Source organism: Scardinius erythrophthalmus (assembly GCF_964197995.2).
Source record: "Scardinius erythrophthalmus genome assembly, chromosome: 14".
In the NCBI taxonomy this organism is placed as follows: domain Eukaryota; kingdom Metazoa; phylum Chordata; class Actinopteri; order Cypriniformes; family Leuciscidae; genus Scardinius; species Scardinius erythrophthalmus.
Genome location: NC_138234.1, coordinates 6,618,200 through 6,634,312, shown reverse-complemented (window position 1 = coordinate 6,634,312; position 16,113 = coordinate 6,618,200).

Genomic DNA, 16,113 nt, shown 5'->3' with positions numbered 1-16,113 from the left:
TTATTGAACATGGGGATATTGTCATGATTCTCATAGAAGCAGAAACGGTAGTCGGATCTAAATGCAGCAGTAGACTTTCATAGACTCAGAACAGGAAACAGGTACATGCACACAGAACCTACATACAATAACTGACCAGGAACAAGAGAGCACACAGGGTTTAAATACACAGAGGGGATCAGGGAACGAGACACAGCTGGGGCAAATGAGAACAACGAGAGGGACCATACAGACTAACAAGACAACACACCTGAAACAAGGGAACTAATGATTAAGCAAGCTAGGGATAATTGAACACAATAAGCACAGGCAGAATCAAGGAGACTGAATGAAATAAAACAAAGTCCAAACACAAACAAAAACATGACAAAAACAGAACCTGGTTGTCACAGATATTAACTTTATAATAGAGGAATGATATTGATTAGGTATTATATTAATATGAAAATATATTTGAATGTGCACTATATATTAACCCTATTTTATTGATTATATGTGGTTATTATTGACTGTAATGTATTGTTAACTCTGACTCACAAAGTACTGTATTATACAATGTCAGTTTGTGCTATTAGTCTAGATGGGATGTACCCGAAAAGTGAAAGTGAGGAACATTTATGGGTACAAGTCGGGAACTGGCCTACCTTACATATTTCAAGAGTGCTGAGTCCAAAAAAAACTGGTTCCCAAGCAAAAAATTTAGTTTTTGACCTTCTAATTTGCATATCAAAATGGCCGCCAAATTGCCTATCTTGCTCAGTCGTTGGACCATTTTCCCCAAGTTTTTTTGAAAGTAGGCAATCAAGATGAGGAAATTAAGTTTCTAGATCGATAGTCAAGGGTCAGAGCAAAGATATAATGGAGGCTCACTGCCTTTTTTATGTATATATTTATGCAAAATACCAACTTTTAAGGTGAAATTAAGCATTATATGTGTCATTTTTTAAGGCAGACATACATATTCAATCAATATCACTCTTAAATGTTCCCAGTGTATATATGATATGTGATGTATTCCATATTACATAATAACTAAGAAAAACACCATTGCAAGTTGTCTGAGATTTCATTTTTTATTCAAATTACACTACAGGTGAATAGGGTAAAATTTTTAACTAGCAGATATCACCATGAAACTTTCACAGTTGATTACCTACATTAAGATGAGAAAAAAAATGTATTACAAGTTTTCTGTAATTTAATGTTTAAATATGCAAATTAGGCAATATCTAATCAAATGTGCACTAATTTGCATATATTTAAAACAACGAAATCTGAGTATTGGATAAAGCCAGGTTAAAAATGATTTTTTCATTGTGTTCACATATTAGATGGGAAAAAATTACAGAGGGATTTATGGATATCTACTTTTGTTATCCTGTAAATCAGAAAATACTGTCAATAGCCTTAAAAAAATTTTTTTCGCCATGTTTTTTGGAATAAAATGTTATATAAATCAGGCTAGGATTAATATATTTACAAATCCCTCTGTAAATGTCTTCATAATATAACTAGGTACAAGACTGGAAAGTTTGGTGTATAGGTGCTACTGAAGTGGAGCGTCATCCATGTGGTTTCCTTAGTCTGCTTCCGAAGCCTTCACCGGGCCCAAGCAGGAGGACGGCACCGCCCGTCTCCGCCCCTTAGCCGGCCAAAACGCCAGGGCACTCCTGAGATGGGCTGCTTGGAGTTAGGGCTCAGTTCTTCTCAGGAGCTGGTAGCAGGACCACTCCTTCCCCCGGTGGAGGGGGAGAATCTTTTTTCTAAGAACTGATGCCCCTTCCTCCGAGTCCCAAGAGGCCATGGATGGCAGTGTGCGACGCTCTGCCTCGCCACTCTTGTCCCCCTCTGTCGCCAGACCTCTGTCAGAGCAGGCCCCCCGTGGAACACTGGTCCTTCCCTGGCCTCTTCTGTCAGGATGCGGCAATGACCGTGCCCCCACACCGGGTCGCTACGCCGCCCACGTCCGGACCGTTCATTCCACTTCGCTGCCCTACCGAGGGTACGTCTGTGGTTCCCATGACCCCGCTGGTTCAGTTCTTGGGAGCCTGGCTAGAGCTTCCCAACCTGTCACGCTGGGTTGAGAGAACCACCAGGCTCGGCTATGCGATTCAGTTCGCACGATCTCCTCCCCGCCTCCGGGGAGTCCGTTACACTATGGTGGGTGGCAATGCCCCTGTTACTGGCGAAAGGTGCAGTCGAGATTGTCCCTCCAGCCGAAATGAAGTCCGGGTTCTACAGCCCTTACTTCATTGTACCGAAGAAAACCGGTGGGTTACGGCCAATCCTGGACCTGCACGTCTTGAACCGATCCCTTCACAGGCTTCCGTTCAAGATGCTCATGTGCTTTTATGGCTTCAGCCTCTCCCTGAAGAATGGAGACTCCATCCAAAGACAGTTCAGCTGATTTGGGATCAGTTCGGACAGGTACAGGTAGACCTGTTTGCCTCCCACGACTCGTCCCATTGCGACCTGTTTTACTCCCTGACCGAGGGCACGCTCGGCACGGACACACTGGTGCACAGCTGGCCGCGGGGCCTTTGCAAGTATGCATTTCCCCTAGTGAGCCTTCTTGCACAGACCCTGTGCAAGCTCAGGGAGGACAGGAAGAAGGTCATTTTGGTTGCCCCTCATTGACACAACTGGACCTGGTTCTCCAAACTAGTCCTCCTCGCGACAGCACCTCCCTGGCCAATCCCTCTGAGGAACGACCTGCTTTCTCAGGGACGGTGCACCCTATGGTACCCTCATCCCGATCTTTGGAACCTTCACGTGTGGCTCCTGGACGGGATGAGGCAGGTTTGAGTACCCAACCACCAGCGGTAGTGGCTACCATCACTTCCGCTAGAGCATCGTCCACGAGACATGCCTACGCGTTGAAGTGGAACCATGATGTAACGTCTGCGTTCCCTACTCGGAACAAGGGTTACATATGTAACCGAGACGTTTTACGCCCCCCTCTCAGACGCCTTGGACATTTGGGACAATGTGTCAAAAAATATTTTCTCTAACCTCAAACCCTTTCTCCCACATTGTATGTAGTAGCAGCAACCATGTGTGGCCCACTATAGTCTTCTATCAAATAGCAGTATTCATTGGTTCCATGAGAGTGGGGCCAGCCCATAAAAATATCTTAAATTGTAACGTCTAGTCGGTCCACAGTCTAATTCTGCTCTTTTTGGTTTTCAGCTATTGTTTTTGTCTGACTTTTATTATGAAGTTTTGTCTGTGGTTCATAATTTGTCATTTACTTTGCAGTTTCGTCTGAGATGCATCTGAAATCGGTCACAAGTTCACTTGTTCATTATAGTGAATGGCACATGTACTTTATGGAGAAAAGAGAAATGAAATTGAGTGAGCGGCTTAAGATGACGGAATTTGTGTGTGCCAGAGAGTAGAAATAACTATTTTACACCTTAAAAGGCAGAAACGAGAGAAGGCGTCGGAGGAGATGGTACGTGCGACCCGTGAACCTGATGAGGCAGAAGGAGGGTGAATTTTCTGTGCTTGTCCGGCCACTGAGAGACATGGACGAGGAAATGCACTTCAGATATTTCCGAATGTCTGCAGGTAGATTCGACGATTTAGTTCGTCGTGTGCAGCCATTTATCGTACATCAGTGTACGCACAGTATGCCTGTAGACATTACGCAGAGACTGGCAATCACCCTTCGAGTTTTAGCTTCAGGTGGAAGCCAACAGGCTGTAGCAGCTAGCTACAAACTGTCGTCCAGCACAGTGTCTTCCATAGTCGCCGAGGTATGTAAAGCTTTGTGGAAAGCACTGCAGCCAGAGTTTCTTCCCTGCCCTTCAGTCGCCCAATGGGAAACTATTGCTGCCGATTTTTGGCGACTGTGGAACTTTCCGAACTGTGTTGGCAGCGTAGACGGAAAGCATGTCAACATAAAAGCACCACCGCACGCAGGTAGCGACTACTACAACTACAAGGGTGCACACTCCATTGTTCTGATGGCTACCTGTGACGCCAGATATCGCTTCACCATGGTGGATGTGGGGGGATACGGACGGGAAAGTGACGGTGGTGTCTTCAAGGAGAGCCGATTTGGTTCTAGGCTTCTTGAACACAAACTGAACCTGCCCCCACCAGCCAATCTGCCTGGAACAGGAGTCACTTCCCACATGTGATCATTGGTGATGCTGCATTTCTCCTACACAACAACCTCATGCGTCCCTTTCCAGGTATGTCACAGACAAGATTTATTTAATGTAATAGTACTTCATGTATGTGTATATATGGTGGTGAATTCAGGTTGAGTGGGACACTTTTTGCCATTGAGATAACTTGGAAAAAGTGTCCCAATCAACCTGAATTTTATATAGATATATATATATATATATATATATATATATATATATATTCATTCCTGATCACAGCTACATTGACACTCAATGATTGCCTATCAATTAATACTGTTTTATTTTTCTACATAGGGATGAACCTACCAATGGATAAGCAGACCTACAATTACCGTCACTCCAGAGCCAGACGCGTGATTGAGAATGCATTTGGCATTTTGGTTGCAAGGTGGCGAATCCTTGGACGACCTCTAGAATGTCTGCCAGACAAAGCAGTTGATATTGTGAAAGCTTGTTCTGTTTTACACAACTTCCTGGCCTACACAGATGAGGTCAGCACACCTGTTAGCAGATACATCCCTGCTAATTTCACAGACACTGACACTACAGGGTCACCTCAGCTCGGGGAGTGGCGCAGAGTGGTGTCAGGGGACACAAATCTTTTGGAACCACTAGATCCACGTCACCTTTCAAGGGCCCGCTCCACCAGAGCTGCAGTTGGTGTACGGAATGACCTGACGGCCTTCTTTCAGTCACCCCACGGAATTGTGCCATGGCAGAACAACATAGTGTGTCGTGGTCAACTTGGTCAGTAAATTGTACTGGTGTAAAATATATACACCAATAAATGACATGCAACCATGTAAATAAAGACCAGTTTTAACTGTTCACGTTGTTTCTTCTTTAATTACAGTAACCTGCACAATACAATGTGCAAACTATGTATAAAATAATGTAACATGTAAAGGTGCAATGGTCTAGAATTGTTTATATTAAATATAGATGCAAAAGAGCAAACTATACACAAATAAATACTGTTATTGATCTTAATTTTCTGTAACCTGAACCATACAATATGCATACAGCAGGAAATGACATAATTGGTTTCAAACTATATATACAAATAGGTTAAAATATGTAAAAGTGCAATGTATAAAGGTGCAATGGTCTAGAATTGTAGATTAAAAATAGATGCTAAAGAGCAAACACACACAAATGGGTAAACTATACATTAATCTTTATTTGCAGTAACCTGCACAAAACAATGTGCAAACAGCAGGAACAGGCAATTTTTTGTATGCAAACTATATACACAAACGGGCATACTATGTACAAGTTAGTACAAAGTATTAAAGTGCAATGATACACTATTAACAATAAAAATGCACGAGAAAACTGTACACAAAAGCTACAAACTATATAGTATAACCTGCACAAATAGGTGCAAACAGACAAAATTATTAAAAAACAAAATACTAAAGTGCATACTATTTACAAAAATGTGCAAACAATAAAACCTGCACAAATAAGTGCAAACAAGCAAAATATGAATAAATGCAAAAGTGCAAACTATATACACAAATGTGCTAACAGACAACTTACTAAAAGATGCAAAAGTGCAAACTATATAAAGATAGTGCACAGAATTAAAAGGTGCAATGTTGTAGAAGTAGGCACAATTGTTTATTTTTTCTGCTGCCACTCAAACAGGACCTTGGACACATCAAACCTTGCCTGCGCCCTGTGCTCCTCCGGCACCCTTCGCAGCATGTCGGCAACAGTGTGCCCAAACCGGTCGCTCTCGTCATTTCCATGACTCAGTCTCTGTTGCAGCTCGACCCGCCGTTCCTCCAACTGAGCCTCCAACCGAGCAACTTGCATTTGGACCCAGTCCTCTTGTTCCTTCCTCTTCCTTTTCTGTGCCATCCTTGGACTGGGGGACTGAAGAGATGTCTGGGGGGACTGAGATGTCTGGGGGGACTGAAGCGATGTCTGGGGGGACTGAGATGTCTGGGGGGACTGAAGCGATGTCTGGGGGGACTGAAGCGATGTCTGGGGGGGCTGAAGAGATGGCTGGGGGGACTGAAGAGATGTCTGGGGGGACTGAAGAGATGGCTGGGGGGACTGAAGAGATGGCTGGGGGGACGGTGGACATGCTAGTTGGTCGTTATTGGCTGAAGGTCTCAAAACAGCCGAACCATTGGAGTTTGAGCTTGAATCGCTCCCATCCTGCGATTATGAAAGAAATAGCAAATAGTGTAAGTTAGTCTTTTATATATAAAAGCTGATGCATCCAGTGTTAATTCACAGATAAACAGAGCTATGAATACTGCATATTCCTACATTGCAAATGCTACGTTGTTGCGTTTGTATTATCTGCAAGCCCAATATAATTACAATCTATTACATATAATATAAATACAATATAATTAAAACCCATTACACATGCTTTTTGTTTCCCAGGTATATTATTTTTGCACTAATCAATAACGTTACGGCGTGGTAGCATTGCTAGTTAAGTTAGCTAACCTAAAAACAACAGAGGTTCATAAAGGACGTGCATTATTTACCTTATCGTCAAAGTTTGACTCCGTAAGCCGGTGTTTCACATGAGGTGCCAGCCAAGACAGGAATAAATAAAACGCTGGGACTTTTTTCCCTCCTGGATCCCCGCTCCTTGTGGCGAGCTTTTTACGGAGGCGAACGTACTTGTCTCGACAGTTCTTCCATCTCTTCATACAATCCGCTACATCCAAACCGACGTTGGAGGAAATCTCTCTCCACGAATTCGCTGCCATCTGGCAGTCTTTGTATTCTGCAGAAGACGAGTCATACAGATGGCTGTATTTCCGCACTTCTTCAACTAATCGCTCGGTCACTTGGTCCATTTCCATTTTCTTCACTGAACTTTCACCTGAACTTCTGAATTTAAAAATGGCGGGCGGTGCAGAAGAACACGCCGGAAATGCGTAGCCGGAAATGCGATGCTACCAAGCCGACCAATCACAGATCTTGCGGTCCGTGTCGCCGCGACGCGTAGTTACATTTTTGAGGAGGTGCGCGTCAGGGTACGGCGAAGGGTACGACGTATGGTACACGTCAATGCGTATGCTACGCCGTACCTTCTACGCGCACCCGACGCAGAAGTATAAATTGGCCTTTAGCGGTACCCTAACGCATACCTAAACCTACCCATAACCCGAATAGTCACATACGGACGTTTTAGGGGTACCCTTTTCGTCGTATATTGCCGTTTGGTCAAGACGCGTCAGTATGTGACGTTTGGGGGTGAGACTGTGTTAATTTGGTAACTGTTTCATTGCTTCACGAAGACAGAGGGTGTTTCTCAATATGCGTTCTTCAGCGATCTTGCGTCCTTGTGTTCTCGTTTTACGTCATCATAACAATCGAAGTTCAGACCCAATTCTCAAGAACGCAAGTACAGAGGACGCATGAAAGAACCCGGATGTGTTCTTGATACCGAGGATGCATCGAATGCAGACTTGAGCTAGTACTCGCCTGGTGTCCCAGAAGTCATTGCGGCCGGTTCCGAGTTCGTTCTTCCAAGGAAGCTTGTCAAGACCGGTCTCCACGAGAACACAAGTCCGTTCTCTGCGTTCTTGGAATTGAGAAACAGAATGTCTAATAGGAAGAGAATTGGCACTCTCAGCTTTCTTCCGGTTTCTGGACTGGCTGCAGTAACACGTCTCTGTCCATGCGGGGGAGCTCGCAGGCGAGTGCAGAATGAATGGAGGTCTATGGCGAAAAACCCTCAAAATCCACTTTTCTCAGGATATAATTTTTTGTCTAGTAATTTGAATGTTGTATTCGAAAGGAGATGCAAAGAAATTACACATTGCTGGGTGTTAGATTTTTTAGAGTCACTTATTTGGTTTAAAAAGTCTTTTAAAATGTCAATGACGTCAGAATGCTGACGTCTTTAGCAGAATGCTAGCGTGTTATGGGCAACAACAACTCAACCTGTAAGAAATCGAAAAGAAATAAGTACTCATTCATTCAACTTTCGACCTATAACCCATGTTGAACTTGCAAAACCTACAATAAAATCTGAGATTTTTCAACGGCAATCGGGTGAAAGAGACACATTTAGCCGTCTAGCCCCATAGACTCCCATTCAGTCTGCACTCGCCCGCGATCACCTCCAGTGGAATTTTAATGGAACTGCAACCAAGATCGATACAATGGGGCTAATAGGAAGTGGCTCTCCGTAGACAGGATCTGACGAAGCCTCGATCTGCCCACCACTAGTGCCAGCGTCACTTTTATGCATCTGGTTATGCCGTCACATGTTAGGTCATGACGCAACACCAATCAGGATTGGATTAGTTTCATTCATACTTCAGAGGCGCACGCTAAGTGAGCGTCCCCAAAGTGTCGTTTTCAACGACACAGTGCGAGAGTTCCCTACGAAAGGGAACTACACAGCTGTTTAATAGGTAGGGGAGAGCCGGGACAGTTGAAACACTTTTCAGATAAATGTCGTTTTCTAAGATAAGGTTACAGATAGATTATTTATTTTTTTGTGATTAACAACTCACATATGTGTTCTCTTAGTATCATGTGTTATTCGGTACAAATATAGAATGATTTAAGTAAAATATGACTTTGAACGGGAGTTGTGCTTTGTTTCAATCGTCCCGCCTGTGCGGGACAGTTGAAACACAGGGGTGGGACGGATGAAACATGACAGTTTAAATGGCAACTATTCATCTAATGCTTTTTTTTTGTGAACAACACCTGACAAGTAACTTATGTACATATTGTTACAAACATATTTTGTAATTTATTTTCATTTAAAGGTTCATATTAACCATTTTTGTTCTGTCGCCCAATAAACAATAGGCGATAAGCCTATGCGCATTTTGTAATCTTTCTAACAGGCTATTTTGACGAAGACAGACAAATCAGTTTACAATTAATTTTCTTACATTTCTTCCTTGAGTCATATTGAGTGTTTGCTAGTTGAATAGCCTGTTATTATGAAGAAAACGAGGTCAACCAGACTACGATAATTTACATTTATTTAATATTGAAGATTGGACAATTGATGATTATTACAGAGATAGCATATGTTGCGTAATTGAAAATTAATTTGCATTAAAAGAAACACAGAAACAGTAGGCCTATATGAACAGTATAGGCTATGCAGGTTTAACGGGCAGGACGCGCGGGCGGGACCGCCCCAACAGCGCATCCTGTCATTTAAACCTCTTTTGCTCTTAAACTAAAAAACTCTGATATTGCCCACTTAAGGGTGTGTTGCAGTACTAATACACCTGCTGTATTATCATTACAATGGCACATGAAACAATAAATCCAACTTGTCAGTCAAAAAAAAGTACCGCAAAGAATTCACTCACCGCATTCAAAAACAGCTTTGCAGCTTTAACTCCAAAACGACATGCACGACGTAAAGAAGAAATGTTTTCGCGGGTATGTTAGGCATTGCGTGCTGTACGTGCTCGTGCTGACGAAATTTGATGTAGGCTACATGATGTGAGTGGTTTTCAAGAAAATCTCAGTGTTTCATCCATCCCGCGTTTCAATCGTCCCGCCTCTCCCCTACAAGTTTTTTTCTGTAAAACGCCTTTCTTTTTCTCTCTTTCTTTCTTCCTTTTCCCCTTTTGTTTCCCCCTGACATGTATGGTTATATGTACTCTTGTATGTAGATTATGTTTCGTTGTTATTAAAATTTATACAAAAATTAAAAAACAAGTATCGTGAGATCGTTGACATGAAAAGTCAAATATATGTGATGCTGCATGTGATCTGAAACACGAACTTAACACTGTATTGTATATTTTTCTTGAAGTAAATCTGCAACTACAACATGTAACAGTTAGATTTATGAGTTAATACAATATAAAAACTTTTTAAAATAATATTTTAGCTGTATATGCTGTTTATACCGGAATATATTGAAAAAAAAACTAATTGGTAATATTACAAATAAATAAATAATGTTATTACAGATAGGCTAAAGCATCCATCCATCCATCTTCTTCCGCTTATCCGGGGCCGGGTCGCGGGGGCAGCAGTCTGTGCAGAGATGCCCGGGCTGCGTTCCAGTCCAAAATTGTCATGCCCTTCACTTGCTAACTTCCCTTCGTCTCGTTCACTCGGATGTACGTCATTGCGAGTGCCCACTACTGGCGGAAACTCCAATGGGCTGAACTGGAACGTCCTAAGCCCTTGATCACTTGGAATCAGCTGTGGAGTTGATGATTTATTATTTACATTTTTTTCCCTTTAAGAATTTGTTTAATGCAGCATCCAAATGTTTATAGGTGTGTTTGGGTTGTTTTAAATTAAAAAAAAATTATAATTAATATATCATAGAGTTGTCTGTGTGGTGGTGATTAGACGAGATATGCGGTGACGTCACAATCGTGTTGCATTGTGGGACATATAGGTGCCTGAAGTGTACATTTGAAGCAGACTCGCTCCCTCGGTCAAAATCGAGGGAACGAGGGTCTGTCCATATAAACTTCCCTCGTCCACTTCACGAAGTGGAACGCACTTCAAAATGGCGGCAGGGATTCCCCCGAGGGGAAGTGCTTAGGGAAGTTCGCAAGTGCATGTCTAAAAGTGGACTGGAACGCAGCACCAGACTTCCCTCTCCTTAGACACTTCCTCCAGCTCTTCCGGGTAGGGCTGGGTATCGTTCAAAATCTTTCAATCCGTTGCCATTTTCGATACCTCAGTTTCGATACCGGTTCCTAACGATACTTTTTTCGATACCAATTTTATGAAATCCATTTTAACAAGATTACATAACACATTACCTCAGAAAATTTTGGGGTTTATTTTTTCAGTTTGACTCATGCTCCTTAGCCAGTGCACAAAGGAACCAAAAAAAGCACAAAGGAACAAAAAATGTTTTATAAAGAGCTCATGCTCACCAAAGCTGAATTTTTTTAAATAAAAAAATACAGTAAAACTTGTAATATTGTGAAATAGTATTACAATTTAAAATCTTATTTGAATATATTTCAAAATGTAATTTATTCCTGTGATGTCAAAGCTGAATTTTCTAAATCATTACTTCAGTGTCACATGATCCTTCAGAAATATGAAGACAGTTTGCTGCTTAATATTTTGGAAACTATGATACATTTTTTTCATGATTCTTTGATGAATAAAAATGTCAAAAGAACTATTTTAAGATTTATTTAAAAACGAAATATTTTGTAACATTACACATGTTTTAATGTCACGATTTTGATCACTTTAATGCATCCTTACTGGAAAAAAAATCTGACTAACCAACACATTTTTGAACGGCTGTGTACATTTAGTAGGTTATTATTGCAATATAAACACTGTCAGAGTGATCAACAAGGTATCTCTTCATTTACCAGTTGAAGGCGAAGCAACTTTCTGCTCTTATGTTTGCTCCGTGCACTGTCAAGGGCTTCATCTGTCGTGGTTCCGGTCTTTGCAGCAATTATTTTACCGCAAATACTGCATCGCGCGCTGTTGGCATCGAGCCTGGAGAAATGTAGCCACACTTTTGATCGACTTATCCACATCTTTAAGGTATTATGTGTGTGTGCTTGCGTCTCATGAAAATGTGCGTGGAGAGTTTGTGCTTGCGCGCGCGCGTCTCATATGAGTATGTGCGCGGAGAGTTCCGGGCTTCTCGTGTGTGTAGAGTTACGCAAACTCTACACATGTATGTGCATGAGCGACTTTATGTGTGTCGTTGTGCATTTCATATGTATTTGTTTGAGCACTGACGTTGACGAGTTAACCCCTTAGGTATCGAAATCTGGTACCGAACAACATGTCATTTTTCGATACTCGATAGTATCGAGGCAATTCGATCGGTACCTAAAAAGTATCGAAACTCGGTACCCAGCCCTACTTCCGGGGGACACTGAGGCGTTCCCAGGCCAGCCGGGAGACATAGTCTCTCCAGCGTGTCCTAGGTCTTCCCCGGGGTCTCCTCCCAGTGGGACGCGCCCGGAACACCTTCCCGGGAAGGCGTCCAGGAAGCATTCGGAACAGATGCCCGAGCCACCTCAGCTGACCCCTCTCGATGTGGAGGAGCAGCGGCTCTACTCTGAGCTCCTCCCGAGTGACCGAGCTTCTCAACCTATCTCTAAGGGATCGCCCAGCCACCCTGCGGAGGAAGCTCATTTCGGCCGCCTGTATCCGGGATCTTGACTGAGGACCATGGCCTCGGATTTGGAGGTGCTGATTCTCATCCCAGCCGCTTCACACTCGGCTGCAAACCGTCCCAGTGCATTCTGAAGGTCCTGGTTTGATGAGGCCAACACGACAACATCATCTGCAAAGAGTCAAGTCAAGTCAAGTCAAGTTTATTTATATAGCGCTTTTCACAACACAGGTTGTATCAAAGCAGCTTCACAGTAATAAATTAGAACAATACATCAATGTTTGTTTCTAGTGGAACGTCTACGTTTGGTAATGCTGATCAATAGTATCGTTGATTGATTAATTAAATTAAATATTCCCAAATATCCCCAACTGAGCAAGCCTAAGGCAACAGTGGCAAGGAACCGAAAAACTCCATCAGGTGACCTAATGGAGAAAAAAAAAACCTTGGGAGAACCCAGGCTCAGTCGGGGGCCAGTTCTCCTCTGGCGTTTATGAACTAGAGGTCGGATTTAACTGTAGGATTAAAAGTATTATATGAATGCCTGGCTGAAGAGATGCGTCTTTAATCTAGTTTTAAACTGGGAGAGCGAGTCTGAGCAACGAACAGTATCCGGAAGACTATTCCAGAGTTTTGGTGCTAAATGTGAAAATGCTCTCCCTCCTTTGGTGGACCTAGATATCCTAGGTATGACCAAAAGCCTCGAATTTAGTGACCTTAAAGAGCGCGATGGATTATAGGGCGATAGAAGATCCGTTAAATAGACTGGAGCTAAGCCGTTTAGGGCTTTATAAGTCAGTAGCAATACCTTGTAATTAATACGGGACTTTATAGGTAACCAATGTAGAGATGATAAAATCGGTGTTATATGATCATATTTTCTTGATCTAGTTAGAACTCTAGCGGCGGCATTTTGGACTAACTGTAGCTTGTTTATTGAGGATGCAGGACAACCGGCTAATAACGCATTACAGTAATCTAGTCTCGAGGTCATGAATGCATGAACTAACTTTTCTGCATCAGAAACAGATAGCATATTACGTAGCTTAGCAATGTTTCTAAGGTGGAAAAAGGCTGTTCTTGTAACATATGAAATATGATTTTCAAAAGACAGGTTGCAGTCTAATATAACACCCAGGTCTTTTACTGTAGAGGATGAAGTAACAGGACATCCTACTATGTTAAAGTTGTATTGTAAGAGGTTTTGTGGGTGGTTTTTTGAACCGATAAGTAGTACCTCTGTCTTGTTTGGATTTAATAAAAGAAAATTATGCGTCATCCAATCTTTTATATCTTTAACACACTCTGTCAATTTGGATAATTTAGCGTTTTCATCTGGCCGTGATGAAATATAGATTTGAGTGTCATCAGCATAACAATGGAAACTAATTCCATGTTTCCTTATAATATTTCCAAGTGGCAGCATATATATTGAGAATAATAGAGGGCCTAACACAGATCCCTGCGGCACTCCATAGTTTACTGGAGTTATGATAGATTTTTCTCCATTTAAATAAACAAAATGGTAGCGGTCAGATAAATACGATCTAAACCAGCTTAATGCTTGTCCTTGAACACCAGTATAATTTTGTAGTCGATCTAAGAGTATTGTATGATCTATAGTATCGAACGCAGCACTAAGATCAAGTAAAACTAATATTGAGATACAGCCTTGGTCAGAAGCTAAAAGTAAATCATTTGTGATTTTAACAAGCGCAGTTTCAGTGCTATGATGCGGCCTGAACCCAGACTGAAACTTTTCATAGGTGTCATTTTCTTGTAAGAAAGAGCCCAGTTGAGCGGACACAATTTTTTCTAGTATTTTAGACATAAAAGGTAGATTTGAAATGGGTCTATAATTTACTAGATTATTCGGATCTAATTGTGGTTTCTTAATGAGAGGTTTTATAACTGCCAGTTTAAATGTTTTTGGAACATAACCTAAAGATAAAGACGAGTTAATAATATTGAGGAGAGGCTCTTCCACTATAGGTAACACTTCTTTCAATAATTTAGTTGGTATAGGATCTAGTAAACATGTTGTTGTTTTAGATGAAGTAAAAAGTTTATTTAACTCTTTTTGTTCTATAGTTGTAAAGCACTGTAACTGTTCTTGCGGGGTGATAATTGAGGCTGAATTATAAGGCGCGATTGAGGATTGAACGTTTACAATTGTGGTTCTGATGTTTTCTATTTTCTCAGTGAAGAACTTCATGAAATCATTACTACTAAACTGTAATGGAATATTTTGTTCAGGAGACATCTGTTTATTTGTTAGTCTCGCCACGGTGTTAAATAAGAACTTAGGATTGTTATGGTTGTTTTCTATTAGTTTGCGTAGATGCTCAGCCCTGGCCGCTTTTAGGGCCTTTTTATAACGTGACATACTGTCTTTCCAAGCGATTCTAAAGACCTCTAAGTTGGTTTGTTTCCATTTACGCTCTAAATTACGGGTTTCTCTCTTTAGAACACGCATAGTATTGTTGTACCATGGTGCTTTACTTTTCTCTCTGACCTTTTTTAATCTAATGGGCGCAACAATATCCAATGATCCAGAGAGAATGGTGCTCATAGTGCTAGTTAATTCCTCAAGTTCATCTGTTTGTTTGGGTTCACTGAGCAGCTGAGACAGATCCGATAAGCTGTTTGAAAAATTATCTATGGTGGATGGAAGGATTGTTCTGCCTAGTTGATAACGCGGCGCAGCATGATATATTACCGGGGTACGTAATATGCAAGTTACCATGTAATGGTCAGTGACATCGTCACTTTGTGGAATGATATCTATATCGGTTGGATCGGTTCCATGTGATATAATTAAATCGAGTGTATGATTAAATCGATGAGTCGGTCCGGTAATGTTTTGCTTGACCCCAAAGGAGTTTAATAAATCAGTAAACGCACCCCTTAACGCATCATTTTGATTATCTACATGGATATTAAAGTCTCCAACAATTAATGCTTTATCGAAGTTAACTAATAGGTCTGAGAGAAAATCTGCAAACTCTTTTAGGAAATCAGCGTAAGGCCCAGGCGGTCTATATACGGTAGCCAAGGCTAGAGATAATAGGGATGTTTTTCGAACATCTAAGAGCGTAACATTTAGTACAAGTACTTCAAATGAAATAAACTTATAACCCGTTTTCTGAGTAACATTGAGAAAATCTTTATAGATTGTTGCAACACCGCCGCCACGACCATTCAGACGGGGCTCGTGCTTATAGGAGTATCCTGATGGAGTAGACTCATTTAGACCGAAATAATCATTTGGTTTAAGCCAGGTTTCAGTAAGGCAAAGTACATCGAAGCTATTATCTGTGACTATTTCATTCACAATAACTGCCTTAGGTGTGAGTGATCTAATGTTTAGAAGACCTAGCTTTAAAAATTGTTTTTGATTACCAATAGCAACATTTTCTGGTTTAATAACAATTAGATTTTTTCTAGATCCTGCTGTAGATTTATGATTTGATCTCACTAAACGAGGAATAGACACAGTTTCTATGCAATGTTCTACACTATTTATATCAGTTAAATTGGTGCAGCAGAGACTATGATTTGGACTTTTGGTTACTAGTCAAAAGGTATTTAACATTTTGGAGATGTTATCTGACAGAAGATCCGATCCGAATCTGCTTGGGTGTAAGCCATCAGCACGGTAAAGCCTAGGACGCTCCCAAAACAGATTCCAATTATTTACAAAGAGCAGTTTCTGCTCATTGCACCATGACATTAACCATTCATTTAGCGCGAATAATCTACTAAACTTTTCATGACCTAGTCGGTACGTGGGAAGCGGTCCTGACACAATAATCGTTATATCAGGCGATGTGCTGCGTACCGTATCGATCAGATTCCTGAAGTCTTTCTTCA